At 35.9% G+C, this 16,133-nt stretch overlaps 1 non-coding gene across 1 annotated transcript; it reads right to left on the reverse strand.

Moving 5' to 3' along the window:
• Positions 1-7,237: 7,237 nt before the first annotated feature.
• LOC124890925 lies at positions 7,238-7,344 on the reverse strand. Its single transcript, XR_007049444.1, has one exon. It is a non-coding gene; the product is annotated as a small nucleolar RNA R71 (small nucleolar RNA).
• Between the last annotated feature and the right edge of the window lie 8,789 nt (positions 7,345-16,133).

Genomic DNA, 16,133 nt, shown 5'->3' on the forward strand with positions numbered 1-16,133 from the left:
TGAATTACGGGTACAATGGAATCCCTAAAGTGTTTGGTTTGACTATTTCTTGAAACTAATGCAAAGAACAAAATGGTTAAATAATTAAGGTTGGTTTTGAAAACTTTGTGGGGTACAAAGAAATCCCCTAAGTAATTTTAATAATGGAGTCTGTGGGGTACGAAGGACTCCCCTAAGTGTTGGCTAGTGACATTGCCTGCAAGCTATAGTTGGTATCACGATACAACTTTATAATGCCTTAATAATTGACTCTTGGAATTGGTGGTTTGGTTACGTGTAAAGGTTTTAATTGGGCAATAATGGGGGTTGTGATAGCTATCTATGAAGGTGTGGGTCCGAATGACAAACATTGGAAACTCGTGATTGCCTTCATGAGGTTTGGTTTTGATGGCTTGTGTGCATGGTTCACACTATTGATATGATTGTATCTTCATTTGATGTGGGATCAGGGAATTCCCTAGTCTTCCTTGATACCCCTGGTTTGTGTGCTAACACGTACTGGGGGCCTTTTCGCAGGGGCAGCGGAACCCATATAGCTTGATGGTGGATTTTTATGACGGTTAAGCTACATAATCCAGGTTAAGATTTTAAATGCATGCTAAACCCTGTTTCATATCCCGACATGATATATATTAATATATATGATGCATATGGTTATTTGATTTGGTTTTGAATGATGGCATTATTTTACCTTTAACCCTGAGTTACATGCTAGCGTTTACTTCGCTAACCGTCTTTGAATGTTGTATTCCCATGCGATGCAAGGACCATCTATACTACCATTCCTCCTGTTCAGTGACTTGAATTCGGAGTACAACTTTGAGTCAGATTGAAGTGGTGAGCTTCCATACATCAGAAGACCCCATTTCCTGTTATGGATTTCTTTCCATTATTGTTATTTCTTTTGTTTTAGTTTTGGCTATGGTTGGGGGCATGTCCCGATCGGATGTTCTTTGATTCTGGTAAGACTTTGTCGAAATACTATGGGCATGGGCAGTGTCGATATTAGTGTTAACATTAGTATTGGTATTGGCATTGGGATTGGTATTATTTGGATATTTGGTTGTGGCTATTTGGTTATGGTTATAGACTTACTTTATTGTCTTTGGATTATTATTATTTTATTTTATTATATGTTTAAAATTCATCCGACATGGGGTGTAAGGTGGTTAACGGTGGGCTATTGGGGTGGTCTCCGATCCTGGTTAGACTTGAGGTACCCGACACGACTAGGCTCCAGTTCGGGTTGTGTCAACTATCCTCTTTTTACTAGTGTGTGTTAGGCCCGTGCGAAGCTCTGACCCAAAATTAAATTTATGAAATATTACTTTTTTTTATCTTTTTTTATTACAACATTAAGTTATTAAAAAATAGGTTGATATTTGGGATAAATATCTAAAAACTATATATTTCTCAAAAAATTAAATTGCACAAAAATATTTAAACTAATAAGAACTCTTTTTAGACTTAATTTAGACTTTTGTTTTACCTTCAAATAAATACAAGAGATAAATCTCTGTTTTTATTTGATGGATTTAATTTAGATTTCAGGCTTTTTGAATTTCAGCTTAGTTATAGCATGTTTATATTTATTTAACAACATCAATTTGGAGCTTGAGCGTATTCATTAAAAAAATGTTTGGTTCAAGAGACATCAACTGTACAAGCTTTATTTATTGAAAGAATTACATAACATAGATAAAAGATAAAAAGAATTCTTCATTATCTATCATGGTTAATATTAAAAATGTACCTGTATATATATACATATATAAAATATACATATAAGTTTCATTCATTTCTAAATAAGTGATTGTTTAGCTTATTCATTGAGCATAAATAAATAACGTTTTTAGATAATTAAGAAGACATTAAAGACGTGCTTCTATTTTTACTTTTCTTTAAATAAAGAACATTTTACAAAATCAACAAACTACTAAAGAGTAATATTATTTTCAAGATATTTATTAAGGATAAGTTAATAAATATATTGTATTTGTTTTCTAGCATAATTTTTTAAGGGTGTGTTTTAAGCTAAAAAAGTCATTTATTTAGAAAAGGTGGGAGTATAAACTACTCCCTTTCCCTCAATGTGGCAAATTTAAGGTTTTTGAGATTCAAATAAGGTAAGTTTGATCATGAATTTGGATATGGAATCTTTTTTAAAATAAAATTTATCTATTTAAAAACTAAGTGAAGAGTATTATAAGTCACAATAATTGACTATTTAAAAATTTTGAAATATATATATAAGAATTATGATTAAATATAAATATATTTGAATTTAAAAAAAATAACATGCCACATAAATTGAAATGGAGTAACTATTTTTTTTTTTGGTTAGAAGGAGGAGATTCATATATTATCAATAACTATTAATAGAGGCAACATAAAAGGTTAGCAACATAATTGGAGAAAAATTCTTAAAGTGAACGTATACGTGTCATTACTAAATATGAGGATGCTATAAACTTAAGCCAAAAGGCTAAAAGTTGTTGAATTTTGTATGGTATTCCAATTAACTCAAAAAGAATGCACGCTACCCAAGAAAAGTAATTTTAGAAAATGCCAAGTATAACACTGCGAGGACAATGAAAGATTATCATTCTCGCTTTTATTAGAGAGTAATATATATAAATATGAAGTATGAAATAATATAAACTATTAAAATAATCAACAAAATAGTTTTTTGTTATAAAATGATAGTTTTCTTAATGTAAGAATTCAAATAGGCAGTTCTAAAGATGCAACTTGTCTTAATTTTTGGCCAGATTATCCTACATTATTATATATATAAATATTGAAACATCCTGAGTTTTGACCCTTAGAAAATTTCATGGAATTCCATTCTCCAGACCCAATACGACTCATGGGTACGAGCCGTATGCTGGGGTATGAGTGGTATGGTCCTGTTGTATGCTGACTAGTATTAGTAGGTGGGATGGTTTTGGTCACTGGAATGGGTAAGACTTGGGGGTATGAGTCGTAGGGCTTGGTACGAGTCGTATCAAGGACTCATATGGTGGGAAGTGTTTGATCCTCCTGGTATTTTATTCTTCCAGGGATATGAGGTATGGGTACAGATCGTATGCTGTGGTTATGACATGGTTGGATGAGTCACATACTGGACAGTATTTGATCCAAGGGTTGAGGCTTGGATACGAGTGGTGGAAACCGATCGTATAGGAGGGTACAACTCGTATAGGTTAGTCGATCCCTGTGACGGGTTTTTAATGGATTTAAGAGCGGGTATTCTGGACATTTCCCTACTTACCCTAATTAGGACCAATGACTTATAATACACTTAGGAGGTTATTTTCCCTATTATTCTATTCATTAACACTTAGAAACTATTCCAAAATATCTCATAATTCTCTCAAGAGATTTTGGAGAAAAAAGGCTTGGTTTTATCTTATGGATTGCTTTGGGGCTTGTCTTGGTGATTTTATTCCATCAATTTTTTAGTAAAAGGCATGAATCTCTTCCCTCATTGTAATTTCAACCAAATTCATTATTTATATGATTGATTTCATGGTTTTACTATTTCATGATTATGGTTTCCAACTATTGTTTAGGGGTTTTGATATTGAATACTTGGTTATGGTTTCCTATGGTTTTATCTATGCTCTTATATACATAAAGGATGGATTTGGACAACTGGATTGGATGGTAATGGTTTAATGGTCTTTGAAATTGGTTTTGATTATATTATGTCCCCAAGGTGTTTGATAAAATGCTTATAAAGATATGTTCATTGCATTGACTTCTTTTAATGAAACTCTTGTATGTCTCAAACTGGATAAAGGACTTATGCATGGTTTAAATAGTTTGAGAAGTCTAAAGGCTAAATGGTTATACTTGTAGAGAACATGGAAGTCTCCCAGGGGGATTTAATATGGTAATTGGAAGGGCACCAATGGTCCCCTTAACCTAAATGGTTTGTCTATGAATATTACTTGCAAGTAAGGGGTGGCATGATGATACCACTAATATTGGCCTTGGTTAATAAATGGTAAATGTATTGTTTGGACATGGTTCTAATTGGGCATTAATGGCGGGGTGTGTAGCTAAGATATAGAAGGTAGCGGTCTCAGAGGGCCAAAACTAGAAACTCATATTTGTCGATATGAGGGGTCTTGATGACCATATGCATGTGTCATATTTTATATTAGGGGATGTACTAGTCATCCCATGGGATATTCCCTGGTCATGCGGCTACAAGCACTGGGACCCTTTCAGCAGGGGGAGCTGAACCCATATTGCCCGTGGGTGATTAGGACAACAAAGCTACACATCCCAGGTATAAAGGTTTTAAATGCATGCTAAACCCAGTTTCCTTTCCTCTCACTTATATATGTATGGTTTTAAGCATTATGGATGGTTTCACTTGGTTTTATAATTGGTATTATTTTATTCATATTCTGAGATTCATGTTAGCGGTCATTTTCTAACCCCGTCTACTAGCGGCTGTATATCCACACTATACAGGAATCGACCATTATATTCCTCCTATTTAGCATGTAGATTCGTATCAGTATTTGGACTGAAGTGGTGAGCATTCATCATTTTGGAATACATTATTTCATGTGATAGATTTATTTAGACACTTTTCTTTTATTTTAGGTATTGGTTTAGGCCATGGTTCGGGGTATGTCCCAACCCAAATTATTTACACTTTTAGATAGGGGCTTTGTGTTACTTCTGGGGGTTGGTATGGGCGGGATCGGTATTGGTGTCGGCCTAGGCATAGGATTAAGCCAGTGGGCTGATATCATTGGATGATTTTGTTGGTTGTTCCATCCTAATACATTTTGGGATTGGTTTTCATATTATGTATTGGTATTACTTTTGGTTTATGGTCTATGGTTTGGTTTGATAAGGTTGAGCGGTTGGTGTGGTATGGTTGGACTCAATTGGGACGGTGATGTTGGGTGTATTTATGCATTCTAGTGTCACTATTCTAGTCTTCTTAGCCTTGTTTTGAGGATGATTCGTAGGCTATATGGGTTGATAATGAGATAAATGTGGATATAAGTGTTCAAGGACGTGTTTTCGATGGTTCAAAGTGTTCCCAACAAGTTTGTACTTAATTGAGTCAATTAGAGTTCAATAGAGAAAACTAGTTTTGCTAGCTTGAGCTAGTTGCTTGTCTAGTCTATCTTGTTGGATTTTATTTTGTTTAATATGTTCCAAATGATTTTAATGTGTGATTATGAGTGGAATAGCTTGTTGGTGATGTGTATAGTTTAATTTGATTAATGTGTATAGTTTAATTTGATTAAGTGTAGAAGTGAAACATTAAGTGGAAGATCAACATGAACTAGCCTAGTCTTAGCTCTTATTTTGATTCATCGTGATGGATATAGTGTTTTTTGAATCTCTAATTCATGTGGTTTGATGATTTAGGATCTTTTGTGAGCTGTTTATGATGATATATGGAAGATTTAGAGGCTGTAAAATCATGAGAAAGAGACCACATGACAAGGGGTGAAAAGAGGAACGACTAACACTTAACCAAAATTCGAGATGCAAATTCTAATAGCGCCGTGCGATATGCGTGCGTCGCATTCTCTATTGCTATGGAATATAGCCTGTATCGTATGCTCCATTTCTATGGAATACAACGCGCGTCACATGTTCATTCCACCCCTGGACTTTCACGCTGATTCCTTGTTCAACACGACCTGGGCTTACCCTATTGCTATATATACGTCTCCGTAAACGTTTTTATTCATCTTTGGACATATTTTTGAGATCAAGGGGATGTTAAAGCTTCAAAATTAGGTTTTTATTATTTTTATTTAGTTCATTCATGTTCTTGGTCATTAATTACCACCTTGGGATTATAATTATGACAATGCATGGCTAAACGCTCTTTTCCGGGGTTGAAGCCAAGAACATGAGTACTATAGTTTTGAATTGAGTTTTTTTAGTTTGTTTATCATTATTGGTTGTGTAGTCATCTTTGATCTTACTATTTTCAGGATTCATGACCCTTAGAATACATCAATTGTCTACCTGTTGACCTCAGAAGAGGGATTACGGGATAGAACATGGAGATGAACAAAATATGGTTTGTATTCCTCTATGAAATAAGGAATTCGAATTAGTGTCTAGGATAGGGATGTACTTAGATACCTTACTTGATTCACTCATAGGAACATAGCTTTAAGGAACTTAAGTGAACTATTATATCCCCACTCAACGATATAATTGTAAGGTTCAACTTAGGTAAGGGATTAGAGGTCGGAAAACCATAATCATGCAATTAACCCTACGAATCTATAACCAAGATAAGCAAGTTAACGAATGAAATTCAATACATAGTATGATTGTTCAAAGTGCTTCAGCGCTGGGTTTTCTCTTATTTATTGTTTCGAGATCTTTATTTATGCATTGTTTACTTTTCTACAATTTATAACTTCCAAACACACTTTTTGGTTATGTTTGCATCAACTGAGTCTAAATTGTGAACTAAAATAGAATTTTTGTTGAATCAAGTCTCTGTGGGATAGATAGTTGGCTTCTTGAAGGACACTTTACTACTTGATAAGACCACTTACACTTGCGTGTGCGCTTGGACGCTGTCAAGTTTTGGCATCGTTGTCAGGGACTTATTATTTGACAACTGTTTATTTTAGTTTAACCTTTAGATTTTTTTGGTATATTTTACGCTTGGTCTTGGTTTTTTGATTGCAGAAAATAGGTTTTAAGATTAGGAAGCTGGCAAGGGATAGGGATTTGTTTAAATCAATCCCCGAACGAGAACAACACTTCTATCAAGGAAGGAGAGAGCAATCCGTCTCCCCCAATTTATGAAAATAGAAGAAGACTAAGAGAATCCTGCTATAATGGCTGCAGAACAACAAGCACGTAGGAAAGTGAGGGAAGTGGCAGTCCCACTTTCGCTGAACTTGACTTCCCCAATTCAAAGACTGGCTGCTGGGGGAAATTTTGAGTTAAAGTACAACATGATCCAGCTTCTTATCAATAGTGGACAATTTGCAGGGATTTCACGCTAGGATCCACAAGTCCACTTGCAGACTTTCATTGAGCTTACTAATACATTCTTTCGACTGGTGTGAGTACAAATTATGTGAGCCTGACACATTTTCCCCATTCACTATTGGGGGAAGCTAAAAGATGGTTAAATGCGAAGCCAGACAATTTAATTACATCATGACATGACTTAGCCAGAAAGTTCCTCATCAGATTCTTTCCATCTGGCAAGACTGTAAGTCTTCGTAGTAAGATTGTGAGCTTCAAACAGAAGCCAGATGAAAATCTCTATCATGCTTGGGAACGCTTTAAAGTTCTTCTTCGGGATTGTCCACACCACCAATAGTCTAACAAGGTACTTGCTCACACTTTTATAGAAATACTTGATCACAATACGAAGATTTTTCTAGATTCAGCAATAGGTGGTCAACCACTGGATTGACTTATGATGAGTTGTACACATTATTGAACCGTATAGCACAAGGAAATCCTGAGTGGAATTCATATTCTAGAAGTACCGCGAAAAAAATTATGGGTGTGTTGGAGGTGGACCAATTCACAACCTTATCAGCTCAGGTTTCTGTATTACAAAATTTGATACACTCAGTTCAGCAACATGAAATTTTGAGTAGCACATCCTGCAATGCCATCCAACAAGCTGTAGGTTAGTGTGAAGTATGTGGTAATAGTGGTCACTTAGTGGCTATGTGTGTGTTCAATCCAGAATCGATGATGTATGTGACCAATCCTCAAAGGCCAAATTATGGTAATGCCTACAACATGAAGTGACAGACTCAACCTTGGAATGTACAACAACAATAAATTTAGCAACCATAGGCATAAGGGAATCAGTTAACTAGAAACATGGAAGAGATGTTGAAGCAGTTTCTAGCTAGTCAGACACAATTGGCTGCAGACATAAAAAATTCACAAGCAGCTCAGAGAAGTTTAGAGATTCAAGTGGGGCAGTTAAAGCAAGTATTCAATACTAGGCCATAAGGTGGTTTGCTAGAAGATACATAAAATCCAAAGCAGGTTATGGTAATCACCTTGAGGAGTGGTAAAAGGCTTCAAAGAAAACCTCCAAAGGCAACTAAGGAGGAAGATGTTGATGTGGTAACTGAACAAGCAAATGAAGAAGTTGCTGAAAATTCAAGGAAGTCTGAGTACTTGAAAGAAAAATTTGTTGAACTAGAAGTACAGAAGACACTTCCACTACCCTTCCCTCAAAGGCACATTAAAACAAAGAAGGATGCCATATTTAAGAAGTTCTTTGATACATCCAAAGAGCTTCACATTAACTTACCTTTGTTAGATGTTTTACAGGGTATGACTAAGTATGCAAAGTACTTGAGGAAAGTGGTTGCTAATAAGGTAAAATTACAGGATGTGGGGGCGATGACACTCATTGAAGAGTGTAGTACTTTAATGATATAGAAAATCCCTAAGAAATTGAGAGATTCGGGAAAGTTCACCCTACCGATCCAAACTGAGACTAAAGTGGTCCATGCAATGAGTGAATTAGGGATGAGCATAAATCTGATGCCCTTATCTTTGTATGATACATTGGTCTTGGGAAAGCCTAAATCGACCAAGGTGGTTTTGCAGCTAGCAGACGGATCCATGACATATCCAAAAGAAATCATTGAGGATGTCCTCATAAAGGTTGGTAAATTTATTATTCCTGTTGACTTTATTTTTCTTGATTTTGAGGTAGTGAACAAGTACCAATCATCTTGTGGCGTCCATTCTTAGCAACCGAAGGAGCATTGATTGATGTTAGAGAAGGCACACTCAAAATGAGTGTAGAGGATGAAAAGGTGGTATGTGATGTTTACAAATCACCTACACAACGTCCTAATATAAAGATTTATATATGATCAATGTGATTGAAGGGGACGAGTATGGGGTGGCTAGTCCACCAAAGACCCTTTTGGTCTACTTGATTGAGCAGCCTAAGCTTCTACCACCTAAGATTGATTTGATACTAATTGATGAGAAAAACCTATTTCTATTAAAATTACACACCTAAAAGAGATGAAAAGAATAAGAAGATGACCTCCAAGTATGAGGAAAAATATGAAAGAACTTGGTTGATTTGAGTTGGGTCGTACCGCGACACTAAATCAGGCGCTGCTTAGGAGGAAACCCAAGTTAAGTAGGTATTTTTTACTTTTAGTTTTTAGCTTTTATTTCACATAGTTTTGTTTTTGGTTGAGTCACAGGTTGATGGAAAATCCGAGTACCATAAAATTGAGCTAAGAAGCATGGCAAAGATTGAGTGTGCGGTCCTATGAACCTCTTTTATGTGTAAAGATGCTACTACCTAGGCCTACAGGCCTTAGGGAGTATTTTGATCTCTTAATTTTAAGTTCACTTTGGGGACAATGTAGATTTTTAAGTGTGGGATGAGGAAATTCCTAAATTTTGGCTCAATTTAAAAAAATTTATGTAAAATATTCTTGTTGGTGCTAATTTTTATTACAAGGGCAAGTATTATGTTGGTAAAAGCATGTAGAATGAGTGAATTGCTTCTTTTAAGACAGTTAGGCTCATTATTGTGACTCTTGTACTTTGTGGCTTAAATTTTAATTCATGCTATTATTTGGTTGAGAATTTATGGTGATCCTATTGAGTCAAGCATGTGCCATGCGCGTGTGAGATTTTTGTATATTCCTTGTTGCATGTGATGTATTGAACTTGTCCGGTGTGTGTGTAAGGCAAAATAAAGAGATCGGTTTAGTAGATAATTTAGGCATTTCTTTGATAGCCTTGTTTTTATACCTTCTATTTGTCCCACCCTTTGTGCATTATCCTAGTTAAACTCCATTTAGCCTTTATCCTTTTCTTTCGTAGCCTCATATGTACCCTAATCCCCTTTTTTGATAGACTATAATTTCATTCAAAAAGCTCCTAAGTCCTTTAATGAAATAATTGATTTAGTAAGGAGTTTGAGAAATTGATATGCCCAAATTACACCTCTCTTGTGAGAGAGTAAGCGGTCGTTCTCAAGTATATAACCCAACTAGGTTGGGATCGAATCCCACAGGGAATATGGTGCTAACTAAGTTGTATGCAGATTAGTTGACTTTTAATCATTTGTTTCCATAAAATAAATAGGGGGGATTTGATTCAGTTCACAAATTAATGGTTTCAGTTTAACAAAATGAAATATGTGTAGTAGTATTCAAATTCAGAGAAATGGCAAGCTAGGGTTATGTCCACCTTGTAGTTTTCAATACTTTCTAACTATGGTCTTTACGAATTCATACATGCATCGTGCTTACAAAGAAACGTATTGTATTTAATAATATAATCCTAGTTTTTCTCAACCATCAAGGACTAATTCACTTTAGTTCTCTTGAATAAAAAACGTTTACTAAAAACAATACGAAATCTCCAAGTAGTTAATCCTGCTATGGAATTAACTTATGAAATAGAGGTTGGTAATCCTATTTTTCTTGTCACTACTCTCTTTTCCAAACATCAACCTTTCTTTCGAACAAGTTGCATTTTAAGGCATATCATTTATGTTTGCAACCACGAGAATTCAAGATAAGCGAAGAGAGTATGATGTAAACAAATCAATGCATAACGAATTCAAAATCTAAAGTGATAGATTGTATGCTACAAGACTTCCATAATCCTAACTAATAAACTTAGCTACTCATGAATAAAATGAAAAGCATTATAAATATATTCATCATACCAAAAACTAGAAGACGATCTTGGTGTGCGAATAGTGAAAACAAGAGACAAAAATGTTTCTCTCTCTCCTCAAGATAAGCCGCCTTTCTCCTCTCTCCCAATAATACAGAATAATGAATCATAAATAAAAATTCAGCATTAAGCCTTTTAATAATATTTTCTCTCATAATTTCCTTCTAAGTGCCTGAACTAATTATGAATGACAAACTAGTCTTGGACATAGTTTCTAGGCACCACATTTGGTCCAGACTGCTACTTTCTCTTGTGTCATATGCCATCCGCATTCCATAGTCCCATTATGTCTTCATCTACCTCATTAATACCTAAAATCATGCTAATCACATCGGTTAGCTCAATTACATAGAAGTAGAGTAAAAACATAAGAAACTAGGCATTTTGTTCTCTAAACTTAGCTAAAACATGGATAAGTTATGGTGCTTAGGCATATAAATACACCCAAGATCACCACCCCTACACTTAAAGCTTTGTTCGTCCTCGAACAACATATCCATTTATGCATACTACAGAAGTCTTAGTACCCACAAAGGAAAACAAGATGCTCATATAGGCTTACACAACAATTATGAATAAGAAGTAGATTCAGGAACCATTACTAGAGACAACCTACCCTCAAGAATAGACTCATTAAGTTGGCAATTTCATGCATACCGTTTAAGCAAAGAAATCATATAAATTACCCAATCTTCATCAACCATGTGCCCTCACAAAAATAAAGTTACCCATAATCACTCACAATCATGCAATTTCTAGAAAAATGGGTATAAGAATCAAGTTGTACTCACTCTCGCAAAGAATTCTCAAATTACAACTGATGACCATATGCTTGCCCTTAGTGTAATACTCCACTAATATTATAATGCTAAGATTAGGATCAAATAGGTCTTTTACGGGTTGTTGTGCGGGCTAAAGGATGGATAGGAACTATTTTGGTCAAAAATAGTGACTATTTTCACCAAGCGCTTTAATACACTACATTATGCAATTAAGACCAATCCCTAACAACCAATTTCCACTTCTTCTATCTTCACAGATTTGCTTTTCACCCCAACTCGTTAAGCTCAATTAATAACACTATGGTGGGAGTATGCAACCCTTTCAAATATATATATATATATATACATATATATATATATATATGCACCCTTTTCACTATACGTACCCCTATAATAGCCACCCTCAACTTAAGAGATTTGCCTTAGTTGAGGTGCACAATGTCCAAGAAGGACCAGGGCCAAAACAGGTTTGCCTTAGTTGAGGTGCACAATGTCCAAGAAGGACCAGGGCCAAAACAGGTTCATTGTAACATGTCCGGGATAAAATTTAGAACTTTTTCAACAATTTTCACTACTCCCAACCACATCAATTTCTCACGCCAATAACTAGAATTTGGGGCATCAGTTTCACCTTTTTTCTTTTATTGTCAAACTCCTAACTCACATTGATTTTACATTAAAACACTTAGAAGCTTTTTGGATCAAATTACGGTCTATTAAAGAACGGATTAGGCTACATATGAGGCTAACAAAAAAACAAGATAAAGGCTCAACAGGGCTAGCTAAGATAATGTACAAAGATAGGTCAAAAGAAGGTATGAACAATAGCTATCAACGAAATGCCTAAATTATCTCCTAAACTCACAATCTTTATTTTCCTTTGCATACACACCAGGCAAATTCTAGCATCAGTTGTAATAAGGAATATACAACAGTCTTACACACTCATGGCACATGGTCAACTCAATTAGGATCATTATAGATTCTCGTTCGAACAATTACATGAATTAAATTAAAACCAACAATCACAACAAGAGTCACAACTAGAGCCTGGGTGTTTCAAACGTAATGATCCATCACATACTTATGTTATAATGTCATGTGATCCACAAGAGCAGTTACATGTAATAGAAAGACTAATTTTCTCTTAAGACGGTTGTTATCCATCCATCATCGAGAAAAGAACCTAATTATGACTAAATAACTAACGAAATGAACAAAATAACTAATCCTATCCAGAAGTATACTAAGGAAAAGGTCCTATTTTCTTACAAAACAAGTACCAAAGTAACCAACCACTCCACACTTAAGCTCAGCACTGTCCCCAGTGCAAATAACAAGATAAAGAACCTGGCTAGTAGTACGTCTCATCCACTTTAGGAGTCATGCCACTTGCATGGAGATTATCATTGGAGCCATTTTTCCTGTATTCAGCCTATCATCCACATCAGCCACACATAATGAAACTAACTATAATTAAGATAAGGGTAGTGAAGTCACCACCCTACACTTAATTTGTTAATATCAACCAATTAAGTGTTATTATCGGGTACTCGGACTTCGCCGATATACACTTTGACATGGTGCACCACGTTAGTCACAAAACAATTCAATTACTCCAATTTCCCCAAGTCTATTTCAATGAAACAGTTTTTGAACAAAATCATACCCTACATTTTTAACCATATCAAGATATACAAAACACCATCACTTTCACAACATAACCATGGTAAGAATTTAATTCATAATCCTCAAGTGATCAATTAATAACTACAGCATAAAGTCACAACGCCTAAGGATTAAGAAAAGAACACTTACCTTGAAAATGAAGGATTGAAGAAAGTGAGTCGATATTCTTAGGTTTTGAAAGTGGTGAGGATCTTGTAGGACAAAGAGTGTATTGAAGGCATGGTTTTGTGGTGAAATAAGAGAAAATTTAGGGATTTAGGGTGCTATGGCTATTTAAAGGATGAAATTTGGGTTAGATTAACCCAATTTAAGGTTGGATTTATGTTGTTTAGACTAAGTGTGCGTCGCATAATAAATCACACACTTGATACAATGGGAATCTACGAAGAGGTATGCGACACATAACCTATTGCACAACTTTATGAGTACAACGCATAGGGTATCGCACACTTGGGGCAATGAGCATATGCAAAGAGGTGTGCGGCACAAAGGTTATCGCATATGCTAAAGAGTGCAGCACACATATTATAGCACACATCAAAGTGTGCATTGCAGATGGTATGGCAGACCTGGACCAGTGAACATGTGCGATTGGTTGTGTGATGCATTCTTGATTGCAACATCAAGGTATGCGGCGCATAAATGCCACTAGTTTCACTTGTGTTTGAGCAATGTACTTAGGCAGCATGTTAAGTGATGCCATACCATGTTCCAAGTAAAATCGATCATCACGCCCTATTGTACACTTAAAATCGAACACTATGCCCAACATTTTCCATATGAGGCAGTGGGAAAGGTCCATACCATGGTGGCTTCGCCCCCGCAACCCCATCGAGGTAAGTGATGGGCTTCGGGATCGGGCTTATCAGCTCAATCCCTACGCTACCACCAAAGACCTCATTGAAAGTCATAAAATAAAGTTGCACCGCAAAACTTTTTGGGTCAGATTAATATAATTCGAGGCGCGACACTAATGCGAATCATACTTGAGACTTACACATTTGACCACTCTAACTTACCTGTAATGTTACCATCACTCCTAAACTTACCACCATTGACATGGCTCAATTCTAAATCAAAATTGGTACTAATCTCCTCCTTAGTACTTCATGCACCTACACTTAATGAAAAACAACAAAAATGATTAAAAAGATGGGTTGCCTCCCACCAAGCACCGTAGTTTTGGTCGTGGTTCGACTCTTCTTTTTGCATTTTTATTTAATATGATAAAGTGAATAAAATCATGGGTTGCTTCCCATGTAGCTCCTGATTTAATGTCGTGGTACGACTCGATTATCTTGACTACTCAAACTTCATCAAGATACATCGATGATACCATTTGCACCTCATTTGCTGGATCAAGAAAATGCTTTATTCCTAGTCCAACTACTTTGAAGTCACCCACATCCTTTCTTGCAAGTTCAACCAAACTAGCTATGGTCTCCACAGTAGACCTATCCTTAACTGGTACATCTCGCTCATCTTCATAGAATACATCAATAATTGAGAATACACTCATCTCTTTTTGTTTTTTCATAGACTGACATACTTCAAAACTAACTTCTTTCTCATTAATCCTAAATTTCAACTCATTCAGCTCCATGTCAACAAACACTCTCCCAGTTACTAAGAATGGCCTACCTAAAATTATGGGTACTTTAAAGTCCACTTCAGAATCAAGAATTACAAAGTCGGTAGGAAATATAAAATCCACAACTTTTACAAGTGCATCATGTAGAATCCCAATCGGTCTTTTTACTGATCTATTCGCCATTAGAAACTGCATATTGGTGGGCGTAGGATCTCCCAAACTGAGTTTCTTAAAAACTGTCAATGGCATACAATTTATACTCGCCCCAAGATCACAAAGGGCCTTTTTCAAACTTCAGTAATCCAATCGTACATGGAATAGTAAATGCTCCCAGATCAGCTCTCTTCTAGACAATAGATCTTATAGCAATAGCACTACAATGATGAAGATTGTCTACCATTTCATAGCTCACAGTCCTTTTCTTTTTCAACAGGTCTTTCATAAAGTTAGCACATCCAGACATCTGTTCCAGTGCTTCAACTAAGGGCACATTTACTGTCAACTGCTTCAACATAGCCATGAATTTGCTAAACTTACCATCATCTTCTTTCTTCTTGAACCTTTGTGGAAATGGGGGTGGAGGCCTTGGGATTTCAGTTGGAACAACTTCTACCTCTTTTCTTATGCCTTGCTCCATATTACTAACATATTTCTGCTTAGGTGGTTGTTCTATTTCTGCACTCTTCTTTTCTGAACCTCCCAACTTCACAGGCACCACTGGAGATTCATCAACTATCTTCCAATCCATTTTGATCCTATCAATATATGGGGATACTCCCAAACCTAGACTAGATAATATCTTACAACTCCTAGTGGTAATGACCATACACAATCCATCAGTCCTCAGATTCTAAACTGTATCACTTGGTAGAGTCCCATTCTATCTTTGGTTGAATGCTGTGGATAATTGGATCATCTGCTGCTCTAGCTGTTTAATAGAAATTGAGTGCAAATTTACTAGTTGACTCATGGAAGATATGTCACTCTTCATAGTAGTCACCCCAAAATTTGTCACCTTAACTCCTTTTAATAGTTTCACCATCATGTCCTCCATGGATATTTTGCCTGAACTGGTGACAGCATTTTTACGGCTTCTAGGAGGCACATATAGTCCACTCCTGTCACTTTTATTCTTCCAATCTCCTTGATGCAACCTTGGTTTTCTTGAGCACCGGTCTGGAAACCTCCCTAGTTATGTAAGTAGTTAGCTTCTTTCTCGATGTTTGATTTAGCTCCCTTACCATGGGACCCTACAAATTTTACCTTTTCTATATTCCCTGCTAGTAAATATTTCATGAGCAGATCCATCTGGGTTTTCATGTGAGCCATATCTTGATCACGCTTTTATTCTA

Source organism: Capsicum annuum, unplaced genomic scaffold, assembly GCF_002878395.1.
Source record: "Capsicum annuum cultivar UCD-10X-F1 unplaced genomic scaffold, UCD10Xv1.1 ctg2684, whole genome shotgun sequence".
NCBI classification, from domain to species: Eukaryota; Viridiplantae; Streptophyta; class Magnoliopsida; order Solanales; family Solanaceae; genus Capsicum; species Capsicum annuum.